Source organism: Mirounga leonina, unplaced genomic scaffold (genome assembly GCF_011800145.1).
Source record: "Mirounga leonina isolate KUSES-001 unplaced genomic scaffold, KU_Mleo_1.0 Mir_115, whole genome shotgun sequence".
Classification (NCBI taxonomy): domain Eukaryota; kingdom Metazoa; phylum Chordata; class Mammalia; order Carnivora; family Phocidae; genus Mirounga; species Mirounga leonina.
Window position 1 is genome coordinate 96410698 of NW_023270268.1, and position 19142 is coordinate 96429839.

Below are 19142 nucleotides of genomic sequence, written 5' to 3' on the forward strand. Positions count from 1 at the left end.
AAAAAAAAACTAGAAGAAAGGAAGAAGGCAGGACATGACAACTGGTTCTAATTTTGTCAAGGTTTTTCTCTCACGATTATGGAAAGGTCAGGCAAGGTTATGAGATTCCTAAAAGATTAACAATGTTGTGAATGAATTTTGGAACTCATTAACCATGTCCTCAGATGATGTTGTGGAAAACTGGTGGAAGACCAGTTTATGCCTGAATTTCTGCTTTAGTCTGCAGTAACCTTGACTGCTGTAAAATCGACACTTTCTTGCAAACTCTCTTTATCCAAAAATAATCTGTAATGAATAGACCTAGCTCTGACATAGTATTTTTAATTGTATAAACACATTACAAAAATTAACAAATCAAACAAGTAAAAAATGTAATTCTAGAAAGCTAAAGATGTTTATTTTGTAAAACTTCACCAGTTCAGACCTACTAGGAAATAGACAACTGATCTGAATTCACTGAAATTATGAATCCTCATGGAGTATTTTTATGTAGTTTGAACTGAGATTTCAAAGTGTTAACAGAGTTTCTTAAGAACTGACTTCAAAATAAGAATTATCAGGAGCTTATCAGATATGTGTATTTTAAAGTATTTAAAAAGGTGTCCCCCCCCCCATAAGTTAAACATGGTTCTCCCTTTTCCTTCCCCAACAATCTTTTTTTTTTTTTTAATATTTTATTTATTTATTTGAGAGAGAGAGCAAGAGAGTGAGCTCACAAGCAGGGGGAGTGGCAGGAGGAGGGAGAAGCAGGCTCCCCCGCTGAATAGAGAGCCTGATTTGGACTCCATCCCAGGACCCTGAGATCACGACCTGAGCTGAAGGCAGATACTTAACTGACTGAGCAACCCAGGTGCCCTCCTTCCCCAACAATCTTAACACTGTTTTCTTAGAAAACTAAAAATCTCTATTGCTTAAAAATCTCTATTTTCAGAGATAGGGAAAAGGTAAATTTCAACACAATCCCTATCCTAACTATCACAGATTGTGAATTATGCTGATTTGCCCTTGGGGGAAAGGGAGAAAAGATGATCAGATGTTACTTTTCTGAATACTTAAATTAATATAAATAGCTTCACAATTTTTTAAAATCTTTTCATTGCATTCAGTAAGGGAAGAGTCCTCTTCAAAATCTAGGGAAAAACTGGAAGTCCAGAGAAATGTTCTAATTTGACTATATATTTTTGCTTCTGTCCCTATGACGAATTTTCAAGAACTCTCACCTTACCCTAAAAAGTGTACTATTTCTTTACTTCTCAAAGTTACCGTGTTAATCACGTTGCCTGCAGAAATCAAGGGAGTGAAGTGGAATGGATCAGAAACCTACAAGTAAAGAAATAAGAATGGATTACTAAGGGGCCCCTGGGTGGCTCAGTTGGTTAATCGGCCAACTCTTGATTTGGCTCAGGTCATGAACCCCATCATGATCTCAGGGTGATGAGATCGAGCCCCACATGGGGCTCTGTGGAGCTGGGCATGGAGCCTGCTTGAGATTCTCCCTCTTCCTCTCCCTTTGCCCCTCCCCCTGCTCTTTCTCTCTCTAAAAAAAAATTTTAAAAAAAGAATGGATTATTGAACAACTTCTTTGTTGTTGTTTTTTAACAATTTATGTATTTATTTTAGAGCAAGAGAGAGAGTGCGGGGGCGGGGAGGGAGAGTCAGAGGGAGAAGGAGAGAGAATCTCGAGCAGACTCTGCATTGAGTGCAGAGCCCAAAACAGGGCTCCATCCCACGCCTCTGAGATCATGAGCCGAAACCAAGAGTTGGCCACCCAACCGACTGAGCCACCCAGGCACCCCAACTGAGCAACTTCTTTGAAAATAAGAACACTTGCAATAAAAGAGCATAAATGTCACACTCGTGTTACACAATAACACCTCAAAGTTTGATTTCTGGCAGTTCAGACTCCTGAATTACAACCCTTAACAAAGCAGTAAATAAAGATGTCTTCTTCAAACACCCAAATGAGTGCCCCAAAGTCTCTGACCAAACCCTGCTTTCAAGCAATATTGTCTCTGTAGCACTCATTTACCTGACATTCCAAACCAAAATAGACTAGAAAATATATCTAGCATAGAGGTTTGGAAGGAGATGGCTCTTAAAAACAGGGACAGTGACACCAGTGAGCTACCGCAGTGAATAGCGGGCTGCAGCTTAGCCTAGGGCTGTTATACTGAGCAGTGAGGGATGACTCCAATTCTCAAGAAAAATACAAGTGTATTACTGAAAAATGGGAGCAAAGAGGATTCACAAGGATGACCCTGTATCCCTGTATCATATGAAAAAATGTAAATGATATCAGCATCTCTGTTTATAAAAACAGGGATGTATAAAGGTTTTCCACGGGAAAAAAAGTATAAATTATGGTTTATTGCTTAAAGAGGCAAGTTTATGTCATTAAAAAAATATATATGGGATATTTCATTCCCCAGTATGGTTTTTTGTTATTGTTGTTCTTTTTTTTTTTTTAATTTGGAAAAAATTAGAGAGTTTTGCAGTGACATTAAAAGCCTAGAATCTAGTCAGAACTACTCAAGAAAAACACCTTAGAAGGAAGGCTATTTATTCTTGAATATTTTTTCAAGTCCAGATCTTTTAAAATGAAAATGTTCGCTGTCACTGATCTTAGTTATATAATGTACAGTGTCATCTGGAGTTAGGCACAGTTGCTCATATTTAGCTGGTTTACTTTGTAATGCGTCATTATAAGTGACCAAAAACATGGTACAGGAAGTTGTTTGTGTGTTTTTTCATTGCTTATGCAACTTCCAAGCAGAAAATGTTCTTGAGACCAGATGGTAAAGAACAGTCAAGTGCAAGTTCTATTCTCCAGACGTATTGATGTTTCATGTCTTCTTGAAGCCAGTTCAAATACATTTGTAAATTCAAGTCTCAACTTCCAGTAACCCTTTCACTTCTGCTAGCCCCTATTTCAATGGACAGAGAATTGGGCTGGAATATTTAATTACAGGCTCTCTAAAGCCAGCTGAACCATGGAGTGGCAATGCCATGGCCACATACATCAGCTGAGTAAAAGTTGATCACACGTGCTCTGACCTCTATGTAGTCACTCTGCTGTAATGATGGCTGTGTGTTTATGTTTACGGGACCAAACCTCTTTTCAACTTTATCCTTCCCAATAATGCACTTTGTAAAGACAATTAAAACACACGCACTCACGCGCATGCACACACACACACATTTACCCAGTGTTTCTACTTGGCATGTGGGTGGGTTTTTTTTTTGTTTTTTTTTTTTTAATCTGCTCAGCAATTTGGGAGTTTGCTTGGAACACAGATGAGTTAAGATAAAAAGCTGTTTTTCAAAAAATGTCCCTAGTAAGTAAAAATGAAGATACTATATCTGAATGAATGTGAAAAGTTGTCCCCTTGTATATTTTTAAAGCTTCCCAAACCATCCCCAGTTCTCAGCCAAACACAGCCTACCCAGATTGTCTTTAGGAAAGTAGCAATTCACAGAGATTTGCAGTGAACCGTGCATCAAACTGCACTCTCTCTTCAGTTCCTGCTCACAGCTCCACCATTTTAGAATATGGTGAGATATGCCAGAGCCCTACCATCTGTTTAATGGGCTAATTATGTTTACCACATGCCTACTTCACAGGAATACCATGAGTGAGGTTGCCAAACATCATACAAATATATATGTTTGTATATATAGATATAAAAATATACACATAAATAAAATCATATACATATATAACAGCATCCAGCATTTCTGAGCTTCATTCTATCTTTTACTATCAGAATATATCATGGCCCATCACTTAAGCCCAGCTAGGCACTGTCAGAGTTTATCATAATTCATGGTGTGGCCATCGGACCGAGGGGGCTTGGGGTAGATGAAGTTCAGATTCTATACACATACCTCTGTCTGCCTATTTTCACTGTGCCCCCATATTCTCCCTATTAAAATCTTGACATTTGAGCTTCATAATTAGTACAGTCAAACTTTGTGACACTATATGTTGCTATATGCAATGTCTCAACTCATTTTAAGAAAGAGTATTTCTTTTCCTTTATTAAAAAAAAGAAGAAGAAGAAGAGAAAAGTGAAAAGAAGTGTCAGGCCATTCGAAAACAATCCCTTCTTTACAGGGCTACAACTTTCCTTTACAAGGCCACAACTTTTATTTACAAGGCTACAGCTTTCCTCTTATGTACCACAGCTCCTATATTGGGCTTGTTCCTAAAGCCTTTTTTCCTTTTATGAGGACCCTGCAACTCTTAACAGTTTTTTTCTCTGGTGTTCTCTGGGCACTTCCTAGATAGGTGTTCTCAGTAACTCCAGTTGTCACGTGGGCTAGTTGTCACTTGCCAGCCATGAAAATTATCCCTGGGTCACAAGTTGGGTCAACCCAAGTTGCTTCTTGGAAATGGGGTGTGAGCTAGGTGGGTCTCGAAAGATAGGAATCGTGGGCAGGAAAGGCAGGCAAACAGAGGGTATTCTAGGTGACGGGAATTAAACCAGCAGAGCAACAGGAGAGAGATGGAAAAGAGCGAGTCATGAGTAACGGCAGTGCCTAGTCAGGACATGATACAAGCTCCAGGTATCGGGTTTTCTGTGGGGCTCCTCTGTCTACGTAAAGCTAGCTCAGCAAGCTCTGGGCTTCCTTGGCTTCCAGGATGTGGTGGCCTGAGGAATATTGGGAGAAATAGCCACGTCTGTACACAGACTATAAACCCAATATGTACATTCGCTTTGAAAATGAAAAACAGTAACAACAGATGAAACTATCATTGATGTAACATTTTATTTGGTCTTTTCTAAGATACAGGAGTATTTTAAAAAGCTTTTCTTTTTCCCTGAGTGTTACAGTGTTTTCTTACATTGCTTTAACTGAAGTAAATTATTCAAACAGAGCTGTTTTGTTTTATTTGTTTGTTTTTGTTTTTCAGCTTTATGCTTACCAGGGATTTCAACAAGTTGAAAGAGAAAAAAATAGCCAAGATGTAAATATAGAAATAACCCAGATAAGCTTGCATAAGCATGAGTGAGGGCCTGTGATGAGGATGAGGAAGAACCTTCCTCACAGACAGGACGATCGTTTTTATTCAGCGTGTAAATCTGATTGAGAAGAGACATTGACATAGAAAGAAAGGGAGACTCATTCCCCTTTGATTTTCCCACATATACAAAGAAAAAAAAAAATGACATGATTATTTACTCTGTGACATCCAGAACCCAGAAACCTAAACCTAAACCAAACCACACAGACACAGATCAGGAGAAAGCAATGTGCTTACCAAAATGAGAGGAAGGAGGAATGACTCTGTCATCTTGCCTTACTTTAAAATCAGCAAATGATGGGGCGCCTGGGTGGCTCCGTTGTTAAGCACCTGCCTTCGGCTCAGGTCATGATCCCAGGGTCCTGGGATCGAGCCCCGCATTGGGCTCTCTGCTAGGCGGGAAGCCTGCTTCTCCCTCTCCCACTCCCCCTGCTTGTGTTCCTGCTCTCGCTCGCTCTCTCTCTGTCAAATAAATAAATAAAATCTTAAAAAAATATAAAAATAAAATAAAATCAGCAAATGTTAAACTGGAAAGAAACTTAAAGACCCTTTTATCCAACACTCCCATTTTACAAGTGAGGAAGGTGAGGTGAGGCTCAAGAGATGGTTATGACTTCTAAGATCACGCAGCAGTTGACAAACATGGCTGGGGACCCAGGTCCTCTAATTTATAGTCAGATGCCTTCCAGCCGAGCCACTCTGCCATTTCTTCAGTTTCTCTGAAACCGGTTTAGAGAACTCTAACTTTGCCTTATCCCACCAATGTTGCTTTGTGTCTCTTAATTGTCAACGAGCATCTCGAATAATTGCTTTGGACTGAAGTTGACTTTATAATAATAAACTCTTGGATTCTTATAAATGATTCTAAAAATTAAGACGGGTTCTCAGAAGTATTCTGAGTATTCTACAAATCAGGAGAAGCTCACTAGATAAACATCTATGCCTCTTTTTCATAAGAATCTTAGCACTCCTATAAACATGGCGTGATCATGTTATTTTAAAAAGTTTCTGGAGTTCCAGACATTGGTTGGAATACATAAAGCAGACCAGACCTGCTCATTTACTCCCTCCAAATTGTCCCTGAGATGTTCTTAAACTGCTGTGCCTTTATAAGGACACCATCCCCACTGCCATCGGTATCACCAGCATCTACCAACAGCCACATGGTCAGTCACTATGTACTGATTGCCTATCAGGTTCAAAAAAAAAGCTGTACTTGGTTTTACTGATATTTCATTCAGTGTTAGAAGAGAAAGAACATGGTGAGAGCCTGGCATAGCCCAGCTCCCTTCTGTGAATAAAGAGTGCATCGCTGACAATAGGCATTCAATAAATGCTTCATGGCGGGGGGGGAGCATCCACCATTTCTCTTTTTCCAAAAAAAAAAAACCTCTAGGTCATTTGAAGAGATGAACTCTAAGCTTCTGATACAATGTCATGTGGTTTATTGCACCACATATGGTTATTATGATCTAGTTGTCAGCAACAATCCAAAAATACTCGTATTATTGCAATGCAAATAATATAATAATCCACTTGTACATGTTAAATGTGTCTGGCACACCGGGTCCTTGCTTAGGTGCCAAACACACCACTGGCTGATGTAGTGCCCTGAAACTTCAGGTATGTGTAATCACCTCACAAACGCATAGGAGAGGCTAGTTTGTGAGGCCAGGAGGAGAAGAGGCAAACCCCCGGCTCTTCCAGAAGCAGGAATCTTTCAGCAATATATTCACAGTAGTTAGACGGGGAAGACTTTTACGAAGAAAGCAGTGGTGTCTCGTGGCTGTTTTTATTAAAACATTTAGTCAGCCGTTGTACCAGCTCTTAAGATCAATTGACTTCGGTCAGTTGTGAATGAAATATGCAGAAGATTCTATCCCCATCAGCCACCTCCCACCACTGTGGTCCTGTTGTTATGTGGGGTGATTTAGTGGTGAAGATCCCTCCTGTTCTGCATTTGTATATTTGTGTGAAAAACCTAGAACTCATTTCCTCCAGAAGCCACATCCATATGGCACAGAGCGAAGACCATCAGAAAACAGCAGTGGAGGTTTTATTATGCAATCCAGCCAGGTTTGCAAGTGGGGATAAGGAAACATTAGTAATTTTCCTTCTTCTTCCTTGCTCTTTTCTTCTTTTTTCTTCTTTCTCTTCTTTCTTCTATTAAAAACTCTTCTGCTTATGGACTTACAAAGTATTCTAAAAGGAAAATAGGCAGAGTAAATCCTATTTGGAGGGAACACACACCATTTTGACATATAACCATATCCAAATGCCTTCTTTGTATCGCTGAACAACTGAGCAGCAGAAGAGACCAGGCCCTGGTCTTCAAAGTGGGTGTTTCCAAGGATGTTCTTTGGTTTGAACGAGCCTCGTCCACCGTTTCATGTTATCAAACAATCAAAACAGAGAAGAAAGTTTTCCTTCTGTACTCCTGGCCTGAGTGGCAGGATGTAGCCTCCATCTGTAATTTTCCATAAAGTCCTCCCCTGGTCCAATTTACACGATATCTAGAGTTACAGGACTCCTGGGACCGCACATGCAAAAAATAATGCCTTCAGTGATTGTTCTTAGGTTGGCCATGATGAAGCAGTGAGGAACTGAAAACATGCATGTGGCAAATTTATATTTTTCCCTCATGCACTTTTTCACTTGCTGTCTGGAGCCTAATTTTTTTTTTTTCTCACATGGGAGGTTTAAAGGAAAACTCATCTTTCTAATTTTCGAGTCCTTTTTTCAGCCTGTCCTATTATTTGCTTTTTGGTAATCACCTTAACGGGTGGCTGAGTGGGGATCGTGTATGAAAAGACCTCATCGTGTCTTACAAGGCAGAGATTATGCTCTGGAAAAATACAAGTCTTCCCATGCAGGGTTCTCTCCCAAAGCAAGGGGCTCAGGTTACAGTGCCTGACACAGTGTCACTTGCATAATGGGGACACTGCAGCCATGTTTTCAGTTGCTTTTCACTCTCTGGAATTTTATGCAATGACTGTAGCCAAGAACCTTTGGACTCTCTCTCTCTGGTCAAGCAAAAAGGATAGGAGAAAAAGTCCTTTGAAAATTAAACCTAGCTGGTGCTAGCTAGTAGCCAATCCAGTGTAACTTCTGACCCACCTCCTACCCCTTAGACCCTGCCTTCATCTTTGGGGTTTGGGGTTTTTATACAGTTGTAGAGCGGTAGAGAAGGTGTCTGTCTGGTGTGTGTAGGGCTTCTTGCTATTTCAAATTCTTTGAAGAAGAATGCTTGTTTCCTTCAGTTTATTAAACTAGCTCAGTTAAACATACCAGTCATCAAGCCCTGTGATGCATGATTACTCCATGTATTTTAAAATTAAAAAAAAATCAATTGTCCTGTCCCCTTTCTCCCTCTGCCTCCTCCCTGTCTGTCTCACTTTACTGAGAGACACTGGGAGTAGAGTGTGTGAGTGTGTGTGTGTGTGTGTGTGTGTGTGTGTGTGTGTCTGGGAGGAAGACAGACTCCCTACCTGTAAATGGCTTGCTATTATTAGACGTTCAGTTACCAGGGGTTATGTAAGACAATTGAAGCTCTGTTTTTTAACAGAGACATGATTCATGCTGCTTGTAGTAACAGTAACCACCTCCAAACGAGACAGAAACCAGACGCAGACAAAGGCTGGAGAAATCAATGCCGACTCGGTACAGCCATTCTGCTGATACCCTCTGCCTTTCAATCAGAGCAGCACTTAGGTTATCAGGAGAGGAGGCTCCTGCTTCTTCTGGGTCTTTTCTGGCTCCTGGGGCTGCCAGGTAAAATCATGTGGGCTGGAGAGGCGTGCAAGAGAAAACCGGGCCTTGGGAGCAGTGCTGTCTGACCTTCCTCCCCAGCTCCCTGGACATACTGTCCCCAGGGTCTCCCCAGTGTTTCAGACACACCTGGAGGAACAGGGATTTCTCTGCACTGTGGCTCAGAAACCTCCGGAGCTTCTATTCAGAAAGGCTGGAACTTGGAGGTTTGGCTCACCCACTCAAGTAACTTTGTTCGACTGATACTCTGCAGCAGGCTGGGAGAGCAGGGGACAGAGTGGGATTAGACTGATTTATTACAGCTTTTCCCAAAACCTGAATGGAAATGGACTGGGCTGTCAGCTCCCACACATGCAGGGGACCCATTCCTAATTCCTCCAGTACTCATTCTTTGAGACTATAATAATTCAGTACTTCACAGAATGCAAAGTACTTCCACATGCTCAGCTTACTTTAGCCTCACAACTTTATAAGATAGGCAAAGCACACATTTTTAATCAATACTATTTTACAGGTGAGAGGTTTTACATCTGGAAGGTAATTAATGCCACTCATTGATTCCTTACTCTTGATTTTATAAGGGTCAGAAAAGTTGACTTGACCATGGTCACATGGCTGGCTGGTTCTTATCAGATCCAGAAGACGAGGCAGATCTTCTGATTCTCCACCTAGTTCTCTGCTCCTCGGATTTGCCACAAAGCTCTTTGGCAGCCATGGTATTTTTAGGAAAAAAAAAAAAAAGGCGGGAGGAGGAGGAATTTTCTTCTGAAAACCTTGGTTTTAGATTAAGCTTTACCTCTCATTATCTGGGCCACTTAAATCTTTCTCCCCCACCTCAATCTTCTCACCTATGTGACTCATGATGGCGGGAACTCATTTTTAGAGAGTGTCCATGAAAGTATGAAAGTACCGCATAACCTTTAAGGTGTCAAAATCAATGTAATGCATTGCCAGTCGTATCCCCCTGCCTCTGCCATAGGGGACATCCTGGGGAGAGATGCAGGGATCTCAGGTTTCACCCAGAACATTAAAGTACACACCTATTCTTACTACAGAAAGAAAAAACTAAGATATTTTACCACAGAAACAGCCCACGGCTCTCAGAAAACAGCCACCTTGCCCCAGTGGCCTATCACACGTCCAAAAGGCAGGCCACCATTCATTTTCACTCTCAAATGTGTAAATTGTCCAGAAAGACAACTCTAAACAGGAGCATGACAGAAAATATCGAAGCCATTTAGCTTCACTGACCCAATAAACTCCCACAATAAAAATTCCAGTTTTAAAAATATTTCCTTATTGATTACTACTACTAATGAATACTCTACTACATTCTTAGGAATTTTAACTTAAGGACCAACACAGAATTTTCTGTTACAGAACTTTTACCATTATCCTACTATTTTCACACATTACATAATACAGTCTCTACCTATTGTAAAGTAAACAGAAGTAAACATTCCCATTTATAAATAGTTTTTAACTAAATCTTTTGTTTGTAAAACACTTTTTATCCAGGAAGGTAGCAAGAGACTTCACAGACTGTACTTTAATTAAATGCACTTTCTCTTTTGCTAAAAGATGAAAATCATTTGTTGCTGCGGTTTTAGGGAAGAAAGCCATACTGTCTTCTCTCACATAATAAAACTCCCTAAGCATCAAGAGACGAAATTTCTAGTCCTAGCCTCCTTATGAACTCACTATTAGACAACCTGTTCAGACCCAACTTCAGATAACACCTAATCTGAAAAACTCAAAGCCCTTTAATATCTGGTTACGGCACACTTGCCTGAGACGGACAGTTGCTGTGTGCTCTTATGGGCTGTAGCAGTGAAAGAAGTTTATGGGAAAGATGGAATTCATTGTTTTCGGGGGGTTGCATGTTGTGCTTCTGGTAGCCAGGCTGCCTTGACTCCTCCTATGTAATGTGTCTCTACACTGACCCAGAGCGGGAGAGTTGGATATGAGTGGAAGGAGGAGCACATCCAGTCTTGTGATAGTCTGCAGGTGGTTGCTACATGCTCTGTACACCAGCCACATTGTAAGCACTGGATCCTCGCACAAGACTGCCTGACTTCCCTGGGTAGAACAACCTTCTCTTTTTCATCAGGTTGCCATGGTTTAATGATCATGAGTGGTGATCTCATCATTGGTAGAGAGGCAACCCAGTGGTCCCTTTCATGGGTCCTTTGATATTCTTAGATGATTTTACCCTTCTCCGCATTGGGTGTCAACTAATGCAAATTCCTATTTTCACCTAGGGACAGAGCTGCCTTTCCTCATCTAGATCTAGTCTTCATCTCCTCCAAGCATGGGTGTTATCATTTGAAGAGGTGATGACAGTGATGGTAGGTGGTATTTCTTCCCCAACAAGGTGATGGTACATTCCATCTGGGTCTTTAGCACAGTAAACTGTCCCAATCGCTACAGAAATCAAATTCCGATCTATCATGCCCCAATGTCATCCATATCTACCTGTGGTAACCTTTTTTTTTTTAATTATGTTATGTTAATCATCATACATTACATCATTAGCCTCTGATGTAGTGTTCCATGATTCATTGTTTGCGTACAACACCCAGTGCTCCACCCTCCTCAATACCCATCACCAGGCTAACCCATCCCCCCACCCCCTCCCCTCTAGAATTCTCAGTTTGTTTCTCAGAGTCCATAGTCTCTCATGGTTCGCCTCCCCCTCCGATGTCCCCCCCCTTCATCTTTCCCTTCCTACTATCTTCTTTTTTTTTTTTTAACATATAATGTATTATTTGTTTCAGAGGTACAGGTCTGTGATTGAACAGTCTTACACAATTCACAGCGCTCACCATAGCCCATGTGGTAACCTTTAATATGGTTATAACTCCATAGTGCGCCCTAGGGATTGCCTGGTGTGCTGGAGTTTCTATAATGTGTAAAACAAGATCCATGACCTACAGAATAGACATTCTCCCCAATGACACAGAAAACAGGCATTAAACTCTATCCATTTATTTTAGTGCTCAGTGTGTGGCAGAGCTCAATATGGGCCGAGATGGTTTTCACAAGGAAAAGTTTCATAAGGAATACATCATTTTGTATGTGTCTTGAAGAAGGGGAAATGCCTAGATGAGGAAAAGGTGATAAAGGCACTCTACAGAGCCAAAATACTATGTTCAGGGGCTCAGAAATACAAATGTGCTCAGTCTTTTTGACATCCTGAATGTTAACTGGGTTAGACCAAATGGAGTATTGACAGAAAGGAAATCTGAGAGGGCTTATTTGATATAGATTCAGTGAACTTACATACCCAGGCTCAAGTATTTGGAACCAGGGAAATCCATTAAAGCATCTTTCTCTAAGTATATTGTGAGGTTGATAAGTGTTCCATTAAAAAATGCTGGGGGATGGTCTATAATCTAATAAGTATGGGCAGTGCTGGGGTCTTCAGCACCTTTAACATCCTCATGTGCATTATAAGTTTGCAAGAGAAACATATTGCATGCAGTGTTTCCTATATTTCTTTAAACAAGGAACTTTCTTTGAGGTGCATCTTGAAGTTCTAGTGTTCTATAAAACTCATTTTGAGATATACCACCTGGAAATATTTTGAAGGGCAGGAGTTGAAGGTGGGGCAAAATGCTATATTGTGATGATTAATCTGGTACTATTTTGAATGGGTATGTCATCGACTACAGAGAAGAAGATATCACTGATGAAACCAAAGGGAAGGAGAAAGATCAGAAGTAAAGAGGATAACCTCCAAGATAGGAAGAGAATGTGGGAAGAGGTATAGATATATTCTGAGGAAACAAAATGATGAAAACTCAGAGATATTGGGCAAGGAGATGAGAGCCAATAAGCTTACTACACTGGATAGTCTAGACCGTCTTACCAATGTAGGAGGCAAAGTCATAAACTGAAAAAGAGAATGGAGAACAGCCTTGGTAAAGTAGGACATAATAAGAAAAACTACTGTAGGCTTGTATTTAGAAGCAACCCTGAGCAGGAGTGAGGGTCGAGATGACATGCATGTGTCACATTTTGTACTGAGAGCAGGAGAGAATGATGTGGTGATATGAATTCATGGTTGAGGAACATGAGAAAAGACCTTGTATACAGAAGGTCAGGGAGCAAGGAAATCTGGAGGGTTATTGAGAACAGCATTGAAATGATTGATCATAGAGTAAGGTCAGGCTGGACAAAGACATCCAGTGAAGCTAGCAGGAGCTGACTAATGGGCCAGGAGAAAAGAGGAGATTCCTTAGGCATTGAGAAAGGGGAGTTCTCAAGCTGGGATTGGAATACTTGATGTCAAATGTGAAGTGGCAAGAGTACATTGGAATGAAGATGAGGGATAAAGTAGCTGGAGAAGATGATGGTAAAGCTCATGGAGAAAATGGTAATGAGTTTTGTACTGAAGTATCGATCAAAGTAGAGAGGGAAAACATAAGTCAAATGTAGAAGATTTTGGAGAAAGTTAAAAACAGGTTCAAGAAGGCAGCAGAGGACCATGATGGAGAGTATAATACAAACCTCTGGCAAGGACCTCAGTGAACAAGACTGGGATGCAGGCAGGAGAGCACAAGCCAGCTGTAGATTAAGACGTAGAGCACTGTGGTTAAAACCTGGCCTTAAAGCCCTGCTTTGCTACCCTCTGGCTTTATGATCTAGCATAGATATTTCTACTTTCCTAAATGTCAGTTTCCTCATCTATAAAATCAGAATAGAATTCCTACCCTTAAAGAGTGATTATAAGAAATAAAGTTAAACAGGGCACCTGGGTGGCTCAGTCAGTTAAGCGTCTGCCTTCGGCTCAGGTCATGGTCTCAGGGTCCTGGAATCGAGTCCCGCATTGGGCTCCTTGCTCAGCGGAGAGCCTGCTTCTCCCTCTCCTCCTCACTTGTGCTCTCTCTCGCTGTCTCTATTGCTATCTCTGTCTCTCTCTCTCTCAAATAAATAAATAAAATCTTAGGAAAAAAAAGAAAGTTAAATAATGTATGGAAAGTGCCAAGCACAGTACCTGCCACACAGTCAGCATTTAGTTAATGGTTCTGTGGAAGTGATAGAAGCAGGAAAAGGGGAGTGATGTTCACTTTGGAGACAGTGATGGTGTGTTCTCTAGGGTAATGTCATTTTGAAATTTCTTGGTACCTGTTTCTCCATTTAGCCACAAACTATAATGACTAGTCCAGAAAACGTCCTCAGTGCAAGAAGCAAGGTATAGATAACTCTGAAATAACACAAATAACGTGCTGCACCATAAATCATGTCCATGTTGGAATCCTCATTACATAGTTTAAAATGACCTTATAACCAGGACCTGTGGCAGGCTTTCTGATCGGGAAGATTCCAGTGTCAAGTGACTTAGAGAAGGAGTTCCCATCACCAGTTACTCATTAAAGCCAGAAAAATGATTACCATCAGTGTATGTGTGTCTGCATATGTGTATATGACATGTATGTATGTATTGAGATAGATATCTCTCACCTGATCCCAAAGATCTCTTATTTTAAAAACAAGAATCAACTGTACCTGATAGCTCTAAGTCTCCTGGGACATGCAGGTGTTATTAACAGAGTTTGTGAATTGTCAAAGAGGAATCCAGAGGTCTCTATGGAGAAAATTAACATAGATTTAATGTGACAAACAGCAGGACCTTCTATTGGCAGGGCCATCCCAGGGGTCTTCAAGCCATCAGAGGTATTTCTTCTGGACATGGGTATTAACTAGTGGTTAATCAAAGAGCTAAAGTGTTTTTTTAAAGGAGCTAAAATATTTTAAAGTAAAACATTTCTTATAGCATTGGAAAGCTGAAGATGGGGTTGATGATTAGTTTGTCTGGCCATGAAACCTTTGGTGCCTTCTTCATTAAGTGGTTTTTCTCACCACTTTCCAGAGAGGTGGGGGGGTGAGGGGCTGTGGGTTAGTGATGTAACTTGGGAATTCATTTCAGGTAATTAGTTAATAAGTTAAGTCAAATAGATTTCTTTACAGGTGTAATGGTTTAACAGGTTGATGAGCTACTTAATTGCCACATCTTTCTTCTCAGGGACTATTAGAGGTTTAAGTTCCCTTAAACATCATAAAATCCACATTTTCTTACAGATGGAAAAGCTGAGCCACCTAGAGGTTAAATGACTCATCCAAGGTCATCCAGCTAGTTCTATCATTTCACTTTCTCTTTTCATCCTCCTATTCCCCTTAACTCTCCCTCCTTTTTTCTCTCACCAGTATTTTGTGCCCTACCACCACTTCTCTGCTGATTATGTCTTAGAGTTACCCTACCTTTACCAAATTTCTGATGCCTCAGATTATGAGACAGTGGGTCTTTGCCAATTAGTAAACCTTCACCACTAATTCATCACTACATGTGGGGCAAAGAAAGAAGGAAAGTGGAACAATTTTAAATTTACTGTGATCTTTGAAACAGCTTTAGCTACACCTGGGAATTTCTGTTAGACAATTAAGGTTAGTAAAGCTCATTGAATCTCTCAGAGGAAAGGTGTTATTTGAATTATTACCAGATAATTATTGTTAAAAATAACAATAATGTAAAAAATAGGAACTTTACATGTTAGAGACATTACCATTTTAATTTCCAATGGGGGGTAGTAGAGCCCTGGGGGATCCAGGAACAATTTTTTTTTTCCCCATGATGTGCTCTATGCCAGAAACTCCTTGAATTCTGTCTAATGCCTGATGACCTGACAAACTGGCCCAGAATCAGAAGCCAGTCGTGCCGTGTGAGCTGTTAGCCAAGTTATTCAGCTTGAACTGCTCCTTCAAAAACAGTAGGATGGCGAGTGTCAGACATAAGACCTGTGGTACCCAACCCAGTGTCATCAGTATCACCTGGGAGCTTTCTAGAAATGCAGAATCACAGACTCAATCCCAGACATGCTGAATCAGAAATCCTGCATGATTCATTTGTTCATTAGAATCTGAGAAGACCGTTAAAAGATGTTCTCATCTTCAAATAGAAAGGAGTTAGGAAGGAATTCTACTTATTGATTCTGAAAGAGTTCCTTCACCTGAGGTCTGTGCTGCCAGTCTGAATTATCATGGAAATAGCATAAGCGTCTTTCTTGTGCTGAGGTCACAGTGGGAACTAGAAATGTGTCATGCTGTGTTGGAACAGTTGTTGTATAGTAAGAAGAAAACAACAACAAAAAACAAAACACCCCTGCCCCCCACCCTTGACTTAAAGTAAGAGAGATCTGGCTCAGATCTGACCTTGAATTCTGACCTCACTATCCACAGAATGGATAATTGAGCTCTCTTAGTCTCACTTTTCCTCATCTGTAAAATGGGCATGCTTATACCTCCAACACAACATTGCTGTGAGGATTCAGTGAGAATGTATTTACATGTAAAAATTCCCCCATGCAGTCCCTGACAAAATGTAGACATGTAACAACTGGTAGCTATTATTGTTACTATTACCTTTTTTGTGAGCTTTCGTCATGAAGGCCCCATCTCTCATTTTAGGATGATCTGGTGTGATTTCCAAAGAATGGGAAGAGCCACACTGAAGTGAGACCTCCACAGAAAATTCCTTGTAGTGATGTGTGGCAGTATGTTACATAACAGCTCTGCTCTCTGAGGGCTTCCAAGACAGAGCTGCAGAGACGTCAACAATAAAACAGACTGGGATGGAAATGACCCACCGTCTCCTCTGCCTCTGACACCATCAAGAACGTTGCCAGCTGGGATCCAAGAGCAGATTCTTTATTACAGTGATGATGTAAGAGGCAGAGAGAACAGCTGGATTTCCAGACTCTGGGAAAAATGTGTAGACCCAGCAGCCTCTCAGAATTATCTTTTGACTTAAAAACTGTGTACATTGAATATGGGAGTCATTGCAATAGAATAAATATGAAACCTCATGAAGTCATTTTCAAGGAGTCTTTTTTAGAGCATACCCACCCTTTAAGCAATAAAACATGACACACTAGGCAGTAGTTCTGATTAATAGACCCCTAGGTGTGTGCTGAGGCATGTGGGGAAGTAAGGAGAGGGGGAGAGATGACCGTTTGCCAAAAAATGAAAGGAAGATTATAGCAGCAGGATGTGGGGAGGAGTTTGATTAAAGGACAGAAAGATTATATCTCCATTTAATTATAAAATGCACAATTTAAACCAAATGTTAGGCATATTTAAAATGTACACTTCTCTAATTACACAATGGATTTGTATGCTTCCAGGTGATTTTTCATTGCAATGTACTAGACATATCGGTCAGTGATATACTTTATCATTTTAATGGAGTTGCCAGGGGGAGAAAAGAGAAGGAAGCCGTGTCTGGTGAAGTGTTGATAACCTGTCCAGCCGTAAGATGGTTTAGTAAGAACTATAGAGAGCTCTTGAGCCCCATTTGCTGTTTATGTGGCTACTTGGATGTTGCTATTGAATGGATGTCTCAGTGCATAGCTTGGCTCCCCCACACTGGCCAAAAAGCCTCTGATTGATAGTAACAAGTTTTTCCTCTGGTGAGTAACAGTAAGTACTCGCCTGGGAGAGGCAGATAAGTCCTATAGTACTGGAGGCTCACATTTAAGAGCTGAGCTTTTCTGGCCAAGTAAACACTACCGAGATTCCCTAGAAAAGTCTGGTTTTCTCACCTAGGTAAACCATATTTTCTGGGGGGTGGGGGGGTGGGGAAGGAACTCTTCATCTTTGGGCAAGAGGAAAGGATTCTGTTTGAGGATGAGGATAGAAAGGAGATTAAACAGTGAGTACTTCTATCATGGGAGGAAAAGAAGAGAAGAAAGTTGGGAGCCTTGGGAGCACTCGCCTATGTGTTCCCGCAAGTAAATTGGTGATACAGTGAAAGAAAAATCCGTGAAAATTTAAACAAACTTATAGGATCAATCCTGGGCAAGACTAGGTGGAGAAGACACATGGACGTGGGTTGTGTCGTAGTGGGACTGCCAATGGCCTCTGTTTCTACGAGGTCAGAATTTAACCATAGAATCACTGTGGCATGTTTTCACCAAGAACTTCAGCTGAACCCACTGCTTTTCTAAAGCATGAGAAATTCCTTCATCCTGCTTTTCACCCTGTTTATCACCCCGGTGGCATTTGCAATACTGTCATAACTGTTTCTGCTGACAGTGTTAGAAAGGTTTGCTTCCTTGTTCTTTAAATCCACCCTCGTTTTTTAACATTATTTATCTATAAAAGGATATTTATTATTTCAGTTTATTGAAGTGAATCAGTGAAACAAATTTCTTTATCTTTTGGAACCCAGTATATCCTTGCTGGCTGTGCACCCCGTGAGCCCCTCACTGTCTCTGGTCTGGTGACTGTGGATGGTCTGCTGGGCCTGTTGGTGCCAAGCATGCGCTGATAGTTATTTAAAGATCTGTGACCTTTTCTATCAGTTATTGCTGCTCGGCCAAGAGCAAGGATGTGGCCTTGAGCGAGTCAGTTCCCTTAATCTCATCTGGAAAATGAGAGGCGATGAGCTTTCAGGTCTTTCCAATTCAGTCTCAGTTTCCATGACTCTAAGCAAGAGTCTTGATTCCTTTTAACTTTGGTTCAGCAGACATCAGCCGAGCGCAAATCTCTGTGCAAGGCATTGCATACTATAGGGTATAGGAAGTAAAAATTATCTCTGCTTCCTAGGAGCTTATAGAGGGGGGAGCCAAATTACACAAGTAATTACTAGAGTCCATAGGACATGCAAAGGGAGTAGTGCAGAAAGTGCTTGAGGACTCAACTAGGGCACTTTCCTTGGGGAGATGTTTCATAATGAGGTGGCATTTGGATGGGAAAGAGTGGGACTTCTCTGCGGTGTGGAATGGACTATAAAGAGTGGAAATTAGACTGGGTCTATATTGTAGGGGCCTTGAATGCCAAACTGAGAAGTTTGAATTTAGTCCAGTAGGCAAAGAGCAAAGGAATGATATGTTTAGAGTGGTACTTAAGAAAAATTAATGTGGTATTGATGTAAAGGATGGGCTAAAGATAAAAAGAACCTGGAAGAAGTGAAGCCATTGGGAGGCTCTCACAAAAGTCCTGGCACAGATGACAAAGGGATAAATAGGTGTTGGGAGAGAGAGTAGGTATTGCTTTAGGAAGCACAGCCTCTAATCTCTTGGCAGCTGATTGGATATGAGAAGCAAAAGAAAAGGAGGAATTAAAGATGACTCCTCCATTGTAGGACCAAGTAACTGGGTAAAGATGGTAGGAAATGGACCATGGCAGGAAATGGGAACATATTTCGAGGGAGAGACAATGATTTCTGTTTTAAACTTTCTGAATTAGAAGTGTCTGTGCTGTATTTGATGGAGGTGTGAGCTTCTCAGAGTTAGAGGCCCTCCCTGTCTTATTCATCTTTTCCAGGTGCCTGAGCGATGCTATGCAA

At 40.9% G+C, this 19142-nt stretch overlaps 1 protein-coding gene across 15 annotated transcripts in view; it reads left to right on the forward strand.

Moving 5' to 3' along the window:
- Nucleotides 1-19142, forward strand: part of ZBTB20 (zinc finger and BTB domain containing 20) — an 804401-nt gene that overhangs the window by 710220 nt on the left and 75039 nt on the right. Inside the window, exon 3 of one of the 15 annotated variants that reach the window (XM_035000120.1) lies at nt 11056-11142. The exons of 13 other annotated variants lie outside the window; for them this stretch is intronic. The gene's annotated coding sequence lies outside the window, so the exon portion shown is untranslated. Of the gene's footprint in view, nt 1-5468; nt 11143-19142 lie in introns of those variants that run through there. One more of the 15 variants, XM_035000132.1, reaches the window with a different exon arrangement.